Source organism: Hibiscus syriacus, unplaced genomic scaffold (assembly GCF_006381635.1).
Source record: "Hibiscus syriacus cultivar Baekdansim isolate YM2019G1 unplaced genomic scaffold, ASM638163v2 tig00110387_pilon, whole genome shotgun sequence".
Classification (NCBI taxonomy): Eukaryota; Viridiplantae; Streptophyta; class Magnoliopsida; order Malvales; family Malvaceae; genus Hibiscus; species Hibiscus syriacus.
Window position 1 is genome coordinate 2,380,209 of NW_024062717.1, and position 7,264 is coordinate 2,387,472.

General features: G+C 30.0%; 1 non-coding gene across 1 annotated transcript; it reads left to right on the top strand.

Annotated features, from left to right (window-relative positions):
• Positions 1-6,006: 6,006 nt before the first annotated feature.
• Positions 6,007-6,078, top strand: TRNAW-CCA. The gene has a single exon. It is a non-coding gene; the product is annotated as a tRNA-Trp (tRNA).
• The last annotated feature ends 1,186 nt before the right edge of the window (positions 6,079-7,264 follow it).

Here is a 7,264-nt window from a genome sequence, read left to right on the forward strand (position 1 = left end):
TTATAATTCGTCGCTCGACACATTTCTCTAAAGAGAAATGCCAAAACTGCAGCGCCCCAACTATATCTTCCAGCTTCATCAAAATCAATCAGATGCCGCAACCACATACAATGCACCTGGTTGCGAGATTTGTCGGGCATCAATATTCCTCCAATTATTCGTAGAATATATGCCCGAGCACATGCCTTTGCTTGATCCTCTGAAGCATTTTCATTTAAAACCTCAAAATTAGCTTTCAACCAAGATAAAACTATTCTACCTCCATTAAACTCTGGCGGAGCAGCTCCAAGATAATTAATGCACATTGACTGCTAATCACCATCCGACATACCACACATCATATTTCCGTCGACGGGAAGCCCCAGATGCATAGAAACATCCTCTAATGTAATTGTGGCCTTTCCACATGGAAGGTGAAAAGTGTGTGTCTCGGGCCTCCACCTCTCAATCAGTGCAGAAATTAGGACAGATTCGAGTTTACAACCGCCAATAATTGTTGCAATATACCCGAACCCGGCAGAAGCCAAATATGGCAAAATACGTTCCGGTGTCGGTATACGTGGATTTTTAATAAAAGTCTCTAAAATACGATCAGTATCCTAAATAATATACATTATAAAAATTTTAAATTAATATAAATTCATAATAACTTAAAAATAAAAATAAATTTAAATATTAACATTAATTATAAAAAATATTACCATATCGCTAAAATGTCTGGAGATATGATCAATATCTAATCGCAACAACATTTCGTTTTCCATTATAACTGTAGACAAAACAATATAATTAGCACAAAAAAATTAATAATTCTAAATAAATAATAATTATATAAATATTATTTTAATAAAAAAATAATATTTACATAAATATATTAATATAAAATATAATAACTATTTAAAAAAATACTAACATAAAAATAAATTTCTTACCACTAATAACAAATTTAAAACTCAAATAGTTGGAGAATTTGAGTTATATAAGAGAGGAGAATATGATTTTGGTGTGAAGAATGAGGGAGGGTTGAGGGGGTTTATATAGGGGAGGAGGAGGGGTAGTTAGGGAAAACGGATTGGAGCATTTATTGCATTTAATAGAAGGCGCGTGGACGCACCTTCCACACGTGGCAGTCGAGTCATCAGAATCCCGTGAAGGCGCGTCCCCGGGGATGCGCATTCTACACGTGGCATCCAACTCAGATAAAACACGGGTAAAACGCGTCCCCGGGGATACCCCTTTCGCCAGCTCAACCTAAAGGGTGTCACTTCGAGAAATATATATCAAACGGTGCTAAAAAGGTAAATATTCGATAAATATATGAGTTTGGTCAAATCGCCCAAAAAAAAATCCTAGCCACGTATGTATGCCGTGGTCGGCTAGCCTTGGATCCGTCCTTTACAAACATGTCGTACGTATAACATATGTTTTTTTTAAATTTCACTAATCTCAATGATAATAGAATTGATAATATTTTCTAATTCTTAAGTTTGAATGTTATGAATGTCAGATATAAGAACGTTTAATGTAAAATAATTAAGAATTATATCTTATATATTAATAAAAAAAAGTAAATTATACAATTCTTCATTAAACTATACATTCTCTCTTATTTTATTCACTCTATTATCAATTTTTTTAATTTACTCATTAAACTTTTGAATTACTCATGTTTTGATCACTCTGAATTATTTTATTATTATTTCTATATGGCATGGTATTTTTTTTATTATTATTATTTAATTTAAAATAGTTGAAAATATAAAATAAAAATAGAAAATGGTTGGACGCCACCGTCGACCACTATACCATCAACCGCCGACCATCATATAAAAATAATAATAAAATAATTCAGAGTGATCAAAATATAAATAATTCAAAAGTTCAGTGAATAAATTAAAAAATTAAAAGTAAAATAAATAAAATAAGAAAGAGAATGTAGTCCAGTGAAGAATATTTTAGCAAAATAAAAAATAATGACTTTCTCAATGAAAAGACTTTGAAGAGAAGAGAGAGTGGTAACTCAAAGAAGCAAACAGATAAAAAAAAAAAAAAAGGCTACACAGCAGAAGAATGATTGACCTTGTTTTGTGGGTTGATTTAGCCCATTAGGGTAAATTAAAATTTATTTAGTTAAAATTTATTTTGGGATCTATGATATTTTTTTCAGTGTTATTAGAATTCATCACGTTGAGATAATGAGTTCTAATAAAAAATATTTTTTATTCGAACTTATTACGCCGGGATGACAAGTTCGAATAAAATATAAATTTTAAGGTGTAGTTGCTGGTGTAAGCCATTTATGGTGAAATGAATGCCACAGTTGGACTGAATGCATTTAAGAATTTGTGAAATTGAGATTCATGTTTAAACCTTTGGCACGAGGAGAATAATACTGCAAAATCTGATTGTTTTTGTTGCATTCTCCTTGTACTAAAAAAATTAAATTAATAACAAGGCATTAAGAAAGTTAAATGATCGAAATTTTTAAAGATTTTAAGCTCAAATTTATATAACATGTAGATATGTATTCATATTTTTTTTAAATATCATTGGTGTTTTTTTTTCCAGAAAAGCATTTTATTTTTAAGATTTTATGTGATTGACTTTGTATCTAACCTGATAAGTGTTTGATTTGCAGATTTGATATGTAAATAGAAACAGCATTTTTATGGACATTGCTACTTGAGGACATACAGTTTAGTTCATTAACATTGGATATAATCTTTCTGAGAATGCTTCATATGCACTGGCTATCAAAGATTTCAAAAGATAAAAAAAACTTGGGCAGATTTATCCATTATTTGAGCTTCGAAAGTGGGCGTATATGTGTGTTGAAGCTTCTAAAGAGGGGGGACACAAAAAACTATCTAAACCCACAGCGTAGGCATTAGAGACAGCGATGCATGAGCCATGAAAACAATTCATTCAAAGTTTGTCTTTTTAATAATAAAAATGACTTGAAAGTTGGAAGACGAACATAATACTAAAATCTAACGCAAATGAGAACTTCAAGTTTTTTTTTGTAATTAGACAGACAGACAGACATAAGAGTTCATGTCAAGAGTGCAGACTTAAGAAGTTTTGTTAAAAATTTTAGGGAGTGTGAAGTTATAAAATTTAAAAGGGCGTAAAATTAGTAATTGATAGAAAATACAAAGAAAAAACATAAAATATAAGAGAATTCAATTTTTTAAAGAGTGCGACAACAACCCTTAATGCATCCTACCGCTATTCTGGTTGTGGATTGTTGAAGTTTGAGTTAGTGTCATGGGGCTTCTCTTCATTTTCTAACTTTAGATTTTTCTTTTCTTTTGGTTGCTGTTGGTAGAAGTTATTTTTAGTGCCATAGTCAGGCTTTTCTTCCTTTTCTAACTGTAGTCGGTTAACTGGTTTCATACCATAATCATAAGCACCGTAGTCAATGGCAGAAGCAATGACAATTGACAAGCAATGGAAATAAAAGCGATGAGTCCTCCAAAAAAGTACACGCATTACGTATAAAAAATACATATTAACACGAACACATATACGAGTGTGGATTATGTATACGACGACACACGTATTTAAATATTATCTTAGTATAAATTTAAAAAGTTATATTTAAATACTTCAAAAGATTAATATCTAGTTAATGTGATATTTGCATTTTTTTTTCTTTTTTCATTACTCAAATTCTCTTACTAATGCAAAGAAGTAGAATTTTTTTTTATTAAAAGGACAAGAAAAGAACAATAATAAAGTTAGTTGCTCAAATACCAATATTTATTAGATTTGAGCCAATGTGTAATGAAATGAGTGATTTTTCCCTTGACAAGTAAACGAATATTGAACTTGTTATGTAATGATGATTGGAAAATTCATTTTCTGTAAGTTATTTTGATATTCTTTTATGAGATTTTGTTTAAATTCATTTTGTAGTATGGATCAAAGAATAGTTGATTGTGGGTAAAAGTTTAAGGATTAAAATGTGATAAATGAAGAATTTGATAACTTTAAAAAAGGGAAAATTTAAGTGCTCAAATGAAAATAATGGACAATATTAATGGCTAAGGTTGACATCGTCTTCTTCCTCTATTCACCATCTCCAAATCTTAAAATTTTCTTAATATTATTTTTTGTCTCTAGGAATTAAAGCTCTTCCTCTCACCCATATTAAAAATTAAATACATATTTAGAATCCTTATAACATAAGCATTCTATTGATAATCTCAATTTCAAGTTTTGGGTAAGTTAAATTGAAGCCCTAAATTAAATATAAATTAAGTTTTATGGTAAAATCGAGAGTTATGTTAAAATTGATTTCAAATTACAAAATTTTTTATTTATGGTGTATACTTCTTCTCTCCCATAAAAAGGGGAAGATAAAGGTTCATGGTAGTACTTAATTTGAGTCAAAATAGAACAATTTTGGTTAAGATAAGTGTCGTCACATGTGTTATATTTGTTGCGTTCATAATTGATTATCATGTAAGACTCTATATACATTATTATTGAAAGTATTAACAAATTTTATAATTTATTGAGTACGATGTTATGTGTTGTGATCATTTATATATCTATTGATGTCCAGGATGTAATCCAGGTAAAACTGAGCGTATGTGGCTATATCAAGATCTTAAAGCCATAAGCTCAAACATGTTTATTGGTAAGTACTATTATTGTGACTATTGTTGTGCATGCTTATCATGTCAAGTTCAAGATACAATTAATATGTCATAGAGTCTACAACGTATGTACGAGTATTGTAAGACTTTAGCCTTGTTAGCTACGAATGGATGATGCAGGAACAAAGCTAAGATTAAATATTGGTTGGACTGAAATATTGGACATTTTAAGAAAAAAATATATAATGGCTTATAAGGTATTTAAACTCAAAATTCAGAATACAATGCCTAATTTGTCTAATATTTAAACTTACAATGATATAAATTGTTATCAAACCCAAAAAAAATGAGAATATGAGATTATCTTTATTTAGTTCATCCCTTAATTAAATATTTAATAAATTATTGTATTTTTTTTTAATTTGAATACTTATTTTTACATGAATCAAAACATTATTATTAGACTAAAATTTATCAAATATATAATTTTTTTTTACAGGAATCGGAGCTCCTTTAGGCCTCAATAGAGCTCTGTTCGTGGGATGATGATTGGTCAAATTTATGTTCAGGCAGTGGCGCATGGATTAACCACTATTGTTATGCTTTTATACTATTGATAGTAACATAGAATATGTGTGTACCTATTCTTCGAAAGAGTTCCATCGAACTAATATTTAACATTATATATATATATCATGAACTTACTATTGTTATTGTTGTTCGTAGTTGAGTTCGAGATTGTATTTAACGGTTGCAAGTCATCATTGACTTTATCAGTATAAAGATTATTTTTGCTAAAAAAACTCCTAGAATAGGGGCTGTGTAAACTTATGAGTAATTTTTGTTAAATGTGTTTGTTATGTTACTTTCTAAATATGATATTGAATGATATGATACAAATGATGCATATGGTAGCATGACTTAGAGTATTAGTATGTTCATAAGCTTAAGTAAATGGTATGCAATAATGGTAAGACACATAAGTTTTAAATATGAAAGATGAATACGTATGTGATTGAAATCTTGATGAAATTGGTGATATTTTACATTATTGAATTTGATATATGTTGTATATAGTATAAATTAAAGTTGAATGATTTATAATATTGTTTGTGGTAAGAATTTAATCATATGATGCGTATGATATTGATTCCAAAATATAGAATTCACAATTTCAAAAAATAATAATAATTTTTTAACCTTTTAGTTCATATAAAATGAATTATATAAATACAAACATTTTGTAAAAAGCTATCAACAACTTTTTTTCTCGGTAAAAACAAAAGATCATCAATAATCAATTAATAATACGCCAAAAACACAAAATAGTTGTACTACATGCTGGACATTAAGGTGATTGTTTAGGTAGAACAAAATATTTACACTGCATTGAATCGCAAGCGGATCCGTGGCGCAATGGTAGCGCGTCCGACTCCAGATCAGAAGGTTGCGTGTTCGATTCACGTCGGCTTCATCTGTTTTATTGTCAGTTTTCTCTCTTTCTCTTTCGTTCATTTTAAGGTTTTGCAAATTTGTAGGTCTCTCTCTCTTTCGCTTTTCTTTATTTTAAGGCTTTGGGTATTACGAGATGTGGTTTGAAAAAATAAAATAAAATCTGCATGTACTTGTTCCGGATAAAAAGAAGGATATATACAATTTTTTTTTTAGATTTGTAGAGAAGAAATATGTTAGAAACTAGGGTGATGTTTTAATCAATGTTGTTTATTCTCCTTAATGAAGGATTTCACTAATATCTGCTACTATTTACTTCTGGTTGAAATGCATAACTTGTTGTAAACTAGGGCTGTAAATGAGATGAGACAGATCGCGAGCTATTCGAGATTGACTCGATCAAAGCTCGATAAATACTCGGATCGAATAGACTCGAATCGAGCTCGAGCTCGACTCGAGTTCTTAACGAGCCGAAACGAGCTACTCGATATTCGACTCGAAAAACTCGTGAGCAGCTCGAAAATATAATATATTAAGATTTTATTTTTTTAGAAATAAATTATTAATAATATTAAAATTTATGTATTGATTTTTTTATAAAAAAATACAGTAAGATTTCTTGTATTTAAGGTTCATGTTCGAGTTTGAGTTTGAGGCTTCAATCGAGTTAAGTTTAATAATTTTTTTTCATTTCGAGCCTTTTCGAGCTGCTCACGAGCTTCTGACTATCGCAATACTGAATTTCAAATTTGCAACTCGATTTCTGAATTCGCAACAGGTTTTAATTTCGCAACACAAATGTTTTGGGTATATAACTACGCAGCAGCAGCAACTCATAACCTAAATCCCTAAATCACAACTCATTCCATCTCTATCTATCACTCTCTCCGGCGACATCCGTTCCTATATCCAACGACATCCTTCCCCATCCGGCAACATGTTTTAGTTTCGCAGCTCGTTTGTTTAGTAAATTAATTTACAATAATGAAATCATCTAATGTTGATCATGTTTGGATAGATTTGTGTTTTGGAGGGTCATGGGAGAATGTTCATGGTGTTTTACAATATATGCCTTTACCCATGAATCTTCAACTAAAACTGTCATTAAAAAAGTTAACTTATGAAACTCTAATGTTACGTGTTGCAAATAAATTGAATTTAGAGCCCCTAAGTGGATTTAGGCTATCTTATCAGAGAAATGAGTTTAT